We start from the raw sequence: 13,488 nt of genomic DNA, 5'->3' as shown, positions 1-13,488 counted from the left end.
GCAATGGCTTAGTGGGCAACATTCTTGAGGATTCAAGTCCCACTCCAGAGACTTGAGCAGATAATCCAATCAGACAGGCAATTCTGAGGGATTGCTGCTCTGTCAGAGGTGCCATCGTTCAAATGGGACATTAAACCGAGGCCACACTCTCAGGGGAGTGTAAAAGACCCTGTGGCCATTATCCAAAGAAGAGCAGGGAGGCTCTTCCCAGTGTCCTAGACCAACATTTATCCCTCAACCAATATTACTAAACAGACTAACAGATCAGTTCGGAAGAAGAGTCACATTCCACTTGAAACATGAACTCTTTCTCTCTCCACAGGTGCTGCCAGACTTGCTGAGTATTCCCAGCACTTCATTTTTATTTCAGATTTCCAGCATCTGCGCTATTTTACTTTTACTAAACAGATTAAATGGTCATTATCTCATTGTTGTTTCTGGGATCTTGCTGTGTGCAATTTGGTTGCCATGTTTCCTGCATCATAACAGTGACAGTACTTTATATTTATTTATTCTTTCAAGGGATATGAGCTTCGCTGGCTAGGCCAACATTTATTCTCCATCCCTAGTTGCCCTTGAAAAGGTAGTGGTGAGCTGCCTTTTTGAACCGCTGCAGTCCACATGGTGCAGGTACACTCTCAGTGCTGTTGGGAAGGGAGTTCCAGGATTTTGACCCAGCGACAGTGAAGGAACGGCGATATATTTCCAAGTCAGGATGGTGAGTGGCTTGGAGGGGAACTTGCAGGTGTGGTGTTCCTATCCTTTGTCCTTCTAGGTGGTAGAGGTCACGGATTTGAAAGGTGCTGTCAAGAGAGCCTTAGTGAATTGCTGCACTGCATCTTGTAGATGGTACACACTGCTATCATTGTGCGTCATGGTGGAGTGAATGAACGTTTAAGCTGGTGGATGGGGTGTTAATCAAGTGGGCTGCTTTGTCCTGGATGGTATCAAGCTTCTTGAGTGTTGTTGCTTTAAAGTGCTTTGGGATGTCCTGAGGTTGTGAAAGGTGCTATATTAATGCAAGTTCTTTCTCTCCTTTAGGCACCGACCCCAAGTGGCCAGAATCTGCCCCAAAAAGGCATGAGTTTCTCAGAGGAAATTCCAATCTGGAGCCTTTGAAAGTCTGATTTTAATCTGGGCCTGAACTGAGCATGGGGTTGGTTTGCTCACCCACATTTGAAAGCGACTCAATATTCATCGGTCAATTTGGCTTGGTTGGTCACTCTCTTGCCTGTGTAGTCAGGAGGTTAGAATCATGGGATCACAGAAACCTACAGCATAGAAGGAGGTTATTTGTCCTGTCATGTTGGCTCCTTGACAAAGCAGTCATATTTAATCCCCACATCACCATTTTTTTTGTTTGAATCCCTGCAAATTCCTCACCCTAGAGTACCTGTCCAACTCCTTTAAGAATTATTTATGGGATCAGCTTCCGTCACCTCTTCAAGTTGAGCATTCCAGGTGCCAACAACTCTTTGAGTGAAAAGGTTTCTCCTCATAGAACCATAGAAAAGTTACAGGACAGAAGGAGGCCATTCAGCCCATCTTGTCCATGCAAACCCGAGGACACCCAGATGCCCTCTCTAATCCCACCTTCCTGCACCCGGCCCATAGCCCTGCAGCTTACAGCACTTTAGGTGCAGATCCAGGTACTTTTTAAAAGAGTTTAAAGTTTCTGCCTCTACCACCAACTTGGGCAGCGAATTCTAGACACCCACTACCCTCTGCATAAAAAAGTTCTTCCTCATGTCCCCCCTACACCTTCTGCCACTTATCTTGAATCCTTGTCCCCTGGTTCTAGAATTCTCCAACAAGGGAAACAATTTTATCCTGTCCACTCTATCTATTCCCCTCATAATTTTGTACACATCATCATCTCTCTAGATCTTTTGCCAGTGAATGAAATCTATGATCTCTGATTACTGGCTGACTTATAGAGGAAATAACTTTTCTTCCTCTCTATTGAAACCTCTCATCATCCTGAAAACCTCTATTTGGTCACCTCTTAACTTTCTTTGTTCCAAGGAGAAGAGTCTAAACTTTTCGGACCTCTGCCCGTAACCGAAGTCCCTTATCCCTGGTTACATCCTGGTAACTCTCCCCTCTTTCCATTCTTAGGCCTTTACATCTTTCCTAAAGTGTGTTGCCCAGAATTGCCCACAATACCCCAGCTGAGGCCTGAATAGTGATTCACAAAGTTCTGGTGTGATCCCTTTACTTTTATATTGTACGCCTCTATTTATAAACCCAAATAACCCATATGCTGTTTTTTTTAAAACCAGCTTATCAACTTGCCCTGCCTTAAAGGATTTGTTCATATGGACATCAAGCTCTCTCTGCTCATCTACACTCTTCAGAATTGTGTCATTTATAGTAGACTGTCTTTCCATATTAGTCCTCCCAAAGAACATTACTTTGCACTTTTCCATTTGGAACTGAATTGTCATGTGTCTGCCCATTTAATCACTACGCCTATGTCATTTCTGAAGTCTACAATTATCCTCATTACCATGTACTACATGGTCCAATTTTGTATCATCTGCAAACTTTACAACACTGCTCCCTACACCCAAGTTCAGGTCTTCATAGAAAAAAAGGCTGTCAGATCATTCTCTCGCTCCAGGAATTGTGCAATGTGTTGCATTCTTCTGTTTATCACAAACATACCAATCATACGACATGGATTGGTGAAACAATAATGTGGGTTCTTTTTTGAAGATAAGACGATATACAGACAATGAGAGGCTATGTAGACACATCTGACCTGTAGGACTGTTGCTGTGTTCTGTCTACAGAGACATGGCATTATACATCACATCCTGTCTCGTAGTGGGTAGTGATGGACATCATCATTAAGATACGCCCCTTAAAGGTACATGTATATCACATCACAACACAGGGCAATGTTGCACAGTTTGAATCAGTGACTTTCAGCTGAGACATTAAACCAATTTTTTTAATTCACTCTAGGATGTGGGCTTCGCTGGCTGGGCCAGCATTTATTACTCATCCCTAATTATCCTTGAGAAGGTGGTGATGAGCCACCTTCTTGAACTGCAGGAGTCCATGTGGTGTAGGTACACCCACAGTACTGTTAGGAAGGGAGTTCCAGGATTTTGACCCAGCGACAGTGAAGGAACGGCGATATATTTCCAAGTCAGGATGGTGAATGGCTTGGAGGGGAACTTCCAGGTGGTGGTGTTCCCATGTATCTGCTGCTCTTGACGTTCTAGATAGTAGTGGTCGTGGGTTTGCAAGGTGTTGTCTAAAGAGCCTTGGTGAGTTGCTGCAGTGCATCTTGTAGATAGTACACACTACTGCTACTGTATGTCGGTGATGGAGGGAGTGAATGTTTGTGGATGGGGTGCCAATCAAGCAGGCTGCTTTGTTCTGGATGATGTCAAGCTTCTTGAGTGTTGTTGGAGCTGCACTTATCCAGGCAAGTGGCGAGTATTCCATCACCCTGAAGAAGGGTCATACAGACTTGAAATGTTAACTCTGCTTTTCTCTCTACAGATGCTGTCAGACCTGCTGAATTTTTCCAACATTTTCTGTTTTTCTATTCCATCAAACACTTGCCTTGTAGATTGTGGACAGCCTTGGGGAGTCAGGAGGTGAGTTACTCACTGCAGGATTCCCAGCCTCTGACCTGCTCTTGTAGCCACAGTATTTATATGGCTAGTCCAGTTCAGTTTCTGGTCAATAGTAACCCCCAGGATGTTGATAGTGGGGGGTTCGGCGATGGTAATGTCATTGAATGTCAAAGGGCAATGGTAAGATTCTCTCTTTGTTGGAGATGGTCATTGCCTGGCACTTGAGTGACATAAATGTTACTTACCTCTTGTCAGCCCAAGCCTGGATATTGTCCAGGTCTCGCTGCATTTGGACATGGACTGCTTCAGTATCTGAGGAGTCGTGAATGGTGCTGAACATTGTGCAATCATCAGCGAACATCCCGACTCCTGACCTTGTGATGGAAGAAAGGTCACTGATGAAGCAACTGAAGATGGTTGAGCCGAGGACACTGAGGAACTCCTGCAGTGATGTCTTGAAGCTGAGGTGACTGACCTCCAACAACCACAACCATCTTCCCTTATGCTAGGCATGACTTCAACCAGTGGAGAGTTTCCCTCTGATTCCCATTGACCCCAGTTTTGCTAGGGCTCCTTGATGCCATACTCGGTCAAATGTGGCCTTGATGTCAAGGGTAGTCTCTCTCACCTCAACTCGGGAGTTCAGCTCTTTTGTCCACGTTTGAACCATGGCTGTAATGAGGTCAGGAGCTGAGTGGCCCTGGCAGATCCCAAACTGAGCATCAGTGAGCAGGTTATTGCTAAGCAAGTGTCACTTGACAGCACTGTTGATGATACCTTCCATCACTTTACTGATGATTGAGAGTAGACTGATGGGGCAGTAATTGGCCAGGTTGGGTTTGTCCTGCTTTTTGTCTACAGGACATACCTGGACAATTTTCCACATTGCGGGATAGATGCCAGTGTTGTAGCTGTGCTGGAACAGCTTGGCTAGGGGTGCAGCAAGTTCTGGAGTACAGGTCTTCAGAAATTTTGCCAGGATATTGTCAGGGCCCATAGTCTTTGCAGTATCCAGTGTCTTCAGCTGTTTCTTGATATCACGTGGATATCTTATCTTTTGCGCTGACGTGCTGGGCTCCCCCATCTTGAAGATCAGGATATTTGTGGAGCCTCCTCCTCCAGTGAGTTGTTTAATTGTCCACCACCATTCACGGCTGGGTGTGGCAGGACAGCAGAGCTCAGATCTGATCCATTGGTTGTGGAATTGCTTAGCCCTGTTTATCACTTGCTGCTTGTGCTGTTTGACACGCAAGTAGTCCTGTTTTGTAGCTTCACAAGGTTGACACCTCGCTGTTAAGTATGCCTGGTGCTGCTCCGGGCATGACCTCCTGTGCTCATCATTGAACCAGTGTTGATCCCCTGGTTTGGTGGTAATGGTAGAGTGGGGGATATGCCGGGCCATGAGGTTACAGATTTTGGCTGAGTATAATTCTGCTGCTGCTGGTGGCCCACAGCATCTCATGCCGATGGCCCACAGCGCCACATTGTTTGCTTCCATTAAAGATCGCACACAGGAACTACCAGAAGGAGGGGAGGAGGATTCCTTTGTGAGTCCTAAAAGACATTGCTCTCTCAACCAACATCAATATTTCCCCCATCCAGAGCTCACCACACAGGGCACAAACAAGCCGCACACAAGGAGCGGCTCCTGGGAGATGTTCACGTGCGCAGCTGTTCAATAATCTTAAAGGAGTCGAGCAGTGCAACAAAATGGGACCTGCATAACAGTCACAATAATTCAAAATAATTTGCTGTATGCAGAATGCTTCCGAGAGATAAGACTGTTTAAACTTCTTGCAAAACACATCGCGACAGATTGTCATTTTTACAGTAAACGTCACTTGGGGCAGTGCTGAATGACTTGTTGGACCACATCAGTGAGCCATTAAAAGTCAACCATGTTGATTGGGACTGGAATCACATATATGGAGTTAGGTCACACACAGATCAATTACGATCTTAATGAATGTCGGAACAGGTGTGAGGGTGAAATGGCCTCCTCCTGTTCCTATAAACCCTAGACAGGGTAAGACAGCAAGTTTACGCCCTTTAAAGGACATTAACAAACCAGCTGGGTTCTTATGATGATCCACAGCTTTGTGATCACTTTAGCAGTAACAGTGCTTTATTCTGACCAATGCTCTTGACAGTAGGCTAAAGAAAGCAAGAACCTGAGAGCCTAGCATGACCTTCGGACATCCCAAAGTGTTTCACAATTGGCAAAGTACTTTGGACTGAAATGATGTAAAAAACACAGGTGTAGTTTTACTGATACTGGTTTAAATTTGCCAACTAAAATTTATATTTCCATGGTGGGATTTAAACTCTCATTTACAAGAAGGTTGATCCAGGATTGGTAGCCCAGGAACATAAGCATTACACTACTATACCCAGCAAAAGGAAATGTCTGTTAGTGGAACCTCAACCTCTTTGGTTGAGTTTCTGATCAATCTGAATCAGTCCCTATCTCCTACCAGTAACAGTTCTGATCCTGCAAGAGGATTCTAAGATACCATTCTCATTTAACTGCATTATAAGAAAACCTTCGCTTGAGTGTTCTTTTAAAAAGGCGAAACTATTCTTGGCAAAATAAAGAAACAAACTACCAAACAAAAGCAAGCGAGATCCCTGCTCTCCTCCTCCATCCAATTTCATAATGGGAAAAGACATTCCTTGGTGCTGGTACTGAGGTCCGCAGAGCAAGCAGTCCCTGATCTGTGCAAAGAGAGCTGGAGCGGACTAATTATCATCTGTATCTGTGAGGCATAGAGGGGGATAATATCAGCAAAGATTACCACTCCTGATTACTGTTTAATTACTCAGGGGAAAGCGTGTGTGCTTAAACGGAGAGAACAGGAGCAGGTAGTGTTCTATGCTCTCTGTGGTCAAATAGGGACAGGAGAAGACTATTAAAGGCCCCGGAGACTATTCAGTCATTTAATTAGATCATGGCTGAACTGTAGCTCAGCTCCATCCATTCACCTTGGTTGTGTAATCCCCAATGCCCTTGCTTAACAAAAATGTATCAATTTCAGTTTTGGTGTTTTCAATTACCCCTACCACCACCCCCTACCCAACCACGCCCCCTCCACATCCTCAACCACATTTTTGGGGAGAGGTTTCCAAATTTCCATCACCCTTTGTGTGGAGAAGTGCTTCCTGATATCACTTCTGAACGTCCTGGCTCTATTTTCTGCTCCCCTTATTCTGGGTTCCTGCCCTACTGCACCAGAGAAAATAGCTCCTCTCTATCTGTCCTATCACCCCTTTAAGCATCTTAAACACCTCAATTAGATCACCCCTTAATCTTTGATATTCAAGCGAATACAAACCTAATCTATGCAACTGTCTTAACAGTGTAACCAGTTTAGCCTATCTCCTGCTGACAATCTTGGACCAGATGCGAAAATTGGTCTACTGGGGGAGATGTTAAGGAATGACAGTTGTCTATGAAATCAATGCCTCAGCGCAAGTCAGCAGTGTCAGGAGAGGAGTAGAATAAATTGGAAAAGAAATTGCTTCCCGGTACCTTTTTCTTCTGGTGATCTTCCGACTCTTTATAAATTCTCATCAGGCTTGGCACAGTGGATAGAGTGGATGGTTGTGCTGTAACAAAGAGGTCTGAAAGAGGGAGTGCCCACTCTAATAAGCTCAGAAGATTTAGTCTGGAGACTCAATTGAGTATGGAGAAACGTCACCAACAGAACCATAACCTGCAGGAAAGAAACAAACAATGAAGGTAAAGATTTCCAAAGGAACCACTTGTCTATTGATATATTAAAACTACCTTACTCCTTTAGGGCTTCCTCTCAATTTTATTTGCCGTTTATGAATTCCTACACCACCATTTACAATGGAAACTGCTATGTAAACGTGTCACATTGTAATTACACCCTCTCGCAGCAAAGATGCTGCAGTGGCTTGGTATATTTACTTTTTAAAATTCATTTATGGGATGTGGGTGTCGCTGGCTAGGCCAGCATTTATTGCCCATCCCTAATTGCCCTTCAGAAGGTGGCAGTGAGCTGCCTTCTTGAACCGCTGCAGTCCATGTGGTGTAGGTACACCCACAGTGCTGTTAGGGAGGGCGTTCCAGGATTTTGACCCAGCGATAATGAAGGAATAGCAATATATTTTCAAGGGGAAATTCCAGGTGGTGGTGTTCCCATGTGTCTGCTGTCCTTGACCTTCTAGATGGTAGTGGGCGTGGGTTTGGAAGGTGCTGTTTAAAGAGGCTTGGTGAGTTCATGCAGTGCATCTTGTAGATGGTGCACTTGATGCTACTGTGCGTCGGTGGTGGAGGGAGTGAATGTTTGTGGATGGGGTGCCAATCAAGTGGGCTTTGTCCTGGACAGTGTCAAGCTTCTTGAGTGATGTAGGAGCTGCATTCATCCAGGCACGTGGGGAGTATTCCATCACATTCCTGATTTGCGCCTTGTAGATAGTGGACAGGCTTTGGGGAGTCAGGAGGTGAGTTACTCACTGCAGGATTCCTAGCCTCTGACCTGCTCTTGTAGCCACAGAGTAGATACAATGTAATACAGGAAGTTAGTTATAAAAGGTCGGCATAGGAATTGATAATGGAAGCATAAAAGTTTTGGACGGAGAATATTGCTGAAAAGTTTGGCTCTATAGCTGACGAGACATCGCTTTGGAAGCTGGAGAGGCTGAAAATGGCAGACAGAATGCTGAAAAAGACAGTTGGAATGCTTCCAACCGACTGACAGGGCATTAGTGTAGGGGTACTGTGCATATGTCAGAAGCTGGAAAATGGGTCAATTGTATGTCAGCCAGCCACTTCAGCTGGTTTGACACATGTTCTGCTAATTTTTTAAAAATTCCTTGGACCGCGCAGGGCGAGTTAACTTGTATTTACTCACAGCTGAACACTACCATTATTTAAAAGGCCAGCTATCCAATTTGCAGGTGATATGATTTTGATTTACTTTTGTTCTTGCAAAATTTGTGGAAGTGCTGTGGTCTGTTCTTGGAAGAACTTTGGTGATTTGTTGGATTTTGAAAGGAGTGTTGTTGCATCCTGACAGAGGTGTTGGGGGGGAGGAGGGGGGCGAGGGGGAAAGACGGTGGTAGTCAAACGGGTTTGCTGCCCTGTCAACAGAAAGCCTGCTGGAGTTATAAGGGCCGAGGTCGCTGTCCATCTTGGGTTGATCGTGGCAGGGAAATGGAGCAGAGGCGGCAGAGAAGGCAAACTGTGGGTGGGGGAGAAAGAGGAAAGCTGTGGACAGAAGGTACAGTTGATGCTTGACCAAGCACTGAACATCATTTTGGCAAATGCCTGCTATCCTGACAGCAGCCATGATGCCTTCATCCTGAGGCAGACAACCATTCCTGCCATCTTTGGGCTACCGTGAGGGCTCAGGTGATGGTAGGCATGCCTGTCTTCCTCTGATTCTACCCTGCTCCCTTCTGTTATGCTCCACCTTGTCCTGCAAAAGAGACAGTGAAGAATGTCAGTAATTGTGTTGCCATGTGTTTGGGTGATGTGTCTGTCACAACTGAATAGCTGGAGCTACGTGGACCCGTAACAGTTGGATGTGAGGCTGGCAGCATTGGTACTTGTATGAGGGTGAGGTAAAAGTCTCTGAAAAAAGGTGTGAGTCCTGATTGCTGATGAGTGAGTGATGGGGGTGTGGTGCATGGCACAGCACGAGTGGCTGGTGGGCGAATATCCTGTGAAGATGCATTCCATTCACTGACCTTGACTGCCTGTGTAAGGTCATTGAACTCCTTGCAGCACTGCTGCCAGGTTCTTGGACTAGAATCTGGGAATTGACCTCCCAGGCAACCTGCTCCCATTCCCTCCTCAGGATTTTCCTCGAGGGTTCCCTGCCCCCCTGCAGAAACATTGCTCCTTTCCTCCTTTGTACTCGGTATAAGCATCTGGTGTTTATGGAGCAGCATCTTCTCTCGCTTAACATGAACAAGGCCATATGAGATGTCTTGCTGTTGGATATAAAGACTTTGTTGTCTAAGTGCTATTCCGCGTGGCATAGGCGATCATGATCTTCCAAACTTTTCCGATCATAGCAACAGAGAATGACCTGGTTGCTGGAGTTCTGGTTAAGCCAGTCTTTAACGTTGTCTAGCTGTTTCTTTCACTGTCAGGCTCTTCCTCTTTTTCCATTAACCCTCTCAGTGGTGATTAGACATGCCAACCCTTGTGCATGGATAACATGTCTGAAGAATTCCATTGTCTTCTTTTGGTTTTATTTAAGTGTTCTCTTGTCCTTCCGGCCTCATTCAATATTTTTCCGTTAGTTCCTTTCTTAAAGACTCAGCAAGGCAATGAAACACCAGTATCTTTGGGTTCCAATAAGCATAAACTTTTTGGTATTGTACATCTGTATCTCAGTCAGGGTCTAGAGGTTGGTGCACTGGATACAAAGATCTCCCAATTTTCTGACAAACTGCGAAAGTCATGAATCAGATGCACTGATCCCCTTGTCCAGGACAATGCGGCTCTGGACTGCGAATGTCAACCCACCCATTTCCCCACTGTGCCCACTGACCTACATTGATTCCTGCTCCGCCAATATCTCAGATTAAAAATTCTCATTCTCATGTGCAAAACTTTCTGGGGCAGTGGCCACCCTACCTCTGGCCCTATAACCCTCCGAGATCTCTGCATTCTTCTACTTCCTTTGCTCCACAATTGGTGGCCATGCCTTAAGCTGCTTCAGCTCTAAGCTCTGAAATCCCCTCCCTAAACTTCTCTGCCTCTCTACTCCTCTCTCTCTCTCTTGTCTTTAAGATACTCCTCAAAGCCTAATTCTAAGACAAAGAATTGGGTGGCCTGTCCTGATATCTCCTTTGGATCGGTGTCGATTTCTTGCTTTATACTCACTTTTGTGAAGAGCCTTGAGATGTTTCACTATGTTAAAGGCACTATATAAATGCTGATGTTGATGTTTTTAGAAAGGATTCCCCTTTTTTAAAAGAAAATTCTGTGAACAAGGTTCTTTGATTTTCATCAAAACTAAATTTTGAAAGATAATGCCCTAAAAGAAATAGTATCACAGATTTATTGAATTTAATTTTAGCTTGGAGATCCCTGTTGAAATGTTTTGTTTGGCTTTGTCTCTTTTAGCTGGTGGAGTTTAGATTGACTGTGATACAACAGAGGCCTGGGCTGGGATTTTCAAAGAGCCACAGGGTCTGGATCTGGTGCAAACAGGCTTTGAAAATCGTGGAGGGCGTCTCGGGATTCCGTTACCTCCAGGACAGGTTTGAAATTTCAAAAAGCCAATGGGGGTGGGGAGAAGGGAGGGCTATGAATGCGCTCATCGCCAACTAATGGCTCCTCAAGGAGCTCGAGGCAGCCTGTCTGTTCCCGAATGCCATTTTCAGATTTTTTTCCTGGTGAGCCCAAACAGGCTTGAGCACGTCAGTGCGTAGCTGCTGAGTTTGCTGCAGGGCCCAAATCACTTTCCCTGCAGCTGTCTTTGGAACAAATCTGTGGGGCCAAGGATTGGCGACACGAGCGTTGCTTCTTTACCTTGTCATGCAAGGCCGCTGTCCTCCTCGTTCCACCTCTGTGGCCTTCCCAGGAGCTCCCTGCCCTGAACGACAAGGCCGTGGCAGCCATCAACATGGCTGCTGTCTGTCTTTGCTGCTGCCACCAGGCAGGCAGCTCTCACTTCCAAGAAGCTCTCAGCACCTCTAGTTGGGTGCTGAGCTCGCCTCCTGGCCAATTAAGCCATTTACATTTTTTTTAAAAACACATTGTAAGTGTGACACAGCTCAGGTGTAGGTTTGGGACTCAAAATTCATCTGGATGTTGGGTTCCCAACTCCATGTTGAAAATCCGGCCCCTGGTGCTTGTGAGAGTTATTGGTTGAGAATAAGCCAGACCCCTGGCCCTGTTGTGCCCATGACAAATTGGCACAAAACTTGGCCCTTGTAGCAAGTGCTGATGGCCAGTGTACCCCTCAACTTATGAGAGAGTGTGACAGGCTGCCAACATATTCCGATCCTGACTCAAACAACCAACATAGAGTTCCTTCACAGTCACTGGGCCAAAATCATGGAACTCCCTCCCTAACAGCACTATGGAAGCAACTTCACCACATGGACTGCAGCAGTACATGGCTCACCACCACATTCTCAAGGGCAATTAGTATTGGGAAATAAATGTTGTCCTTGTCAGCAATGCCCACATCCCATGACAGAATATGAAAAAAATCCAATTTGTGCAAGGTCCCTTGAACAGCAATGACCATATCATGCGTTTTAGTGATACTGATTTTTTTTCTTTATACATTCATGGGATGTGGGCTTCGCTGGTTGGGCCAGCATTTATTACCCTTGAGAAGGTGACGGTGAGCCACCTTCTTGAGCCGCTGCAGTCCATGTGGTGTACCATGTAGGTACACCCACAGTGCTGTTAGGAAGGGAATTCCAGGATTTTGACCCAGTGACAGTGAAGGAACAGCGATATATTTCCAAGTCAGGATGGTGAGTGACTTGGAGGGAAACTTGCAGGTGGTGGTGTTCCTATCTATCTGCTGCCCTTGTCTTTCTAGATGGTAGTGGTTGTGGGTTTGAAAGGTGCTGTTGAAGGAGCCTTGGTGAATTCCTGGTGAGGGACTAGTGTTGGCCATGATACCAGGGAGAACTCCCTTGCTCTTCTTATACATTCACCTGAGTGAGTAGATGGGGGCTCATTTCAAAGATGGCACCTCCAGCTATGCAGCACTCCCTCAGTACTGCACTGGGAATGTCAGCCTGGATTTTGTGCTCATGTACTGGGAGTTGGATTTGAACCTACAACCTTCTGACTCAGAGGCAAGGCTACCCATTGAGCCATGGTAAGTATTTAAGAGTTAACTGTCAAGCTCTACTTGATGCCTCTGCTGGTAAACACTGAGCCCCACTGAACAGGGAGATACCAGGCTCCAGCCCTGGACCGTGTCACGTTAGCTGATTCCAATAGTCATGGTCATGTGGCTGCTCTGGTCGTCCTTAGGGTACCTGGCCTAGGATGGGTTATTTGGCCAATTATCCCTGAGAGAAAATGCATATTTATGAATGTTTGACAAGACCAAGGCTTGGGCTCATGGTGATGACTCCATGGTGGAATAGCTTGTCACTTTTTTCCATCAAGAATGGCCACCTGTGCAAGTTACTGTACATTGGTAAGAAGCCATGGGACCACACTGCAGCTCACACTAACACATTCAAGTGAGAAGTGGAACTAACAGGGATTGCTTCATACAGAATATAAATAATGATTTTCCTTTATATTGATGCTTATTGATTGCCTATGGATAGATACATGGAAAATTTATAAATAGAAAATTCTTGAGATTTTATGTTTGTCACGTGCAGGCACCTGGTATTGTGCTTTCCACTAGTTTTCTAGAGTCTGCTGACAGCCATTTTACCACTGTAGGTTTCTGCAATCAGCCCAACTCATGCCCTTAGCACCACTTTCAATTTCTAGAGAAACTAAAGATTACTCCATGGTTGAGGATGAGTCTGGTCTTCTCCATTGGCCTTCCCAGTCAGCTGTGGCTTAGTGGGTAGCCCTCTCACTACTTCTTCTAATGGACTTCCTACTTCAGAGACCTGAATAAAAGAATTCCAGGATGATACTCCGAATGCAATACTGAGGGAATGCTGCACTGTTGGAAGTGCCATCTTTCATTTGAGACATTAAACCAAGGCGCTGCCTACTTTCTTAGGTGGACATAATAAATGATCCCAAGTCACTATTTTGAAGAAGAACAGGGGAGTTCACCCTGCAAATTGGCTGTAATGTTTCTTACATTAAAACAGTGACTACTTCATTGGCTGTAAAGCACTTTGGGATGTTCTTAAAGGCACTGTATAAATACAAATTTTTCTTTTGATGGGGCAGTGAAAATCTGTTTCC

The 13,488-nt window shown here is 45.3% G+C and overlaps 1 long non-coding RNA gene across 1 annotated transcript; it reads left to right on the top strand.

The window, feature by feature from the left end:
* Positions 1–1,071: 1,071 nt before the first annotated feature.
* LOC144689015 (uncharacterized) lies at positions 1,072–13,087 on the top strand. Its single transcript, XR_013578544.1, has 3 exons — positions 1,072–1,200; positions 7,168–7,332; positions 13,006–13,087. It is a non-coding gene; the product is annotated as an uncharacterized LOC144689015 (long non-coding RNA).
* The last annotated feature ends 401 nt before the right edge of the window (positions 13,088–13,488 follow it).

This window comes from Cetorhinus maximus, chromosome 13, assembly GCF_964194155.1.
Source record: "Cetorhinus maximus chromosome 13, sCetMax3.hap1.1, whole genome shotgun sequence".
Classification (NCBI taxonomy): Eukaryota; Metazoa; Chordata; class Chondrichthyes; order Lamniformes; family Cetorhinidae; genus Cetorhinus; species Cetorhinus maximus.
The sequence above is the reverse complement of the archived record's forward strand: the minus strand, read 5'-3'. Positions and strand labels throughout refer to the sequence as shown.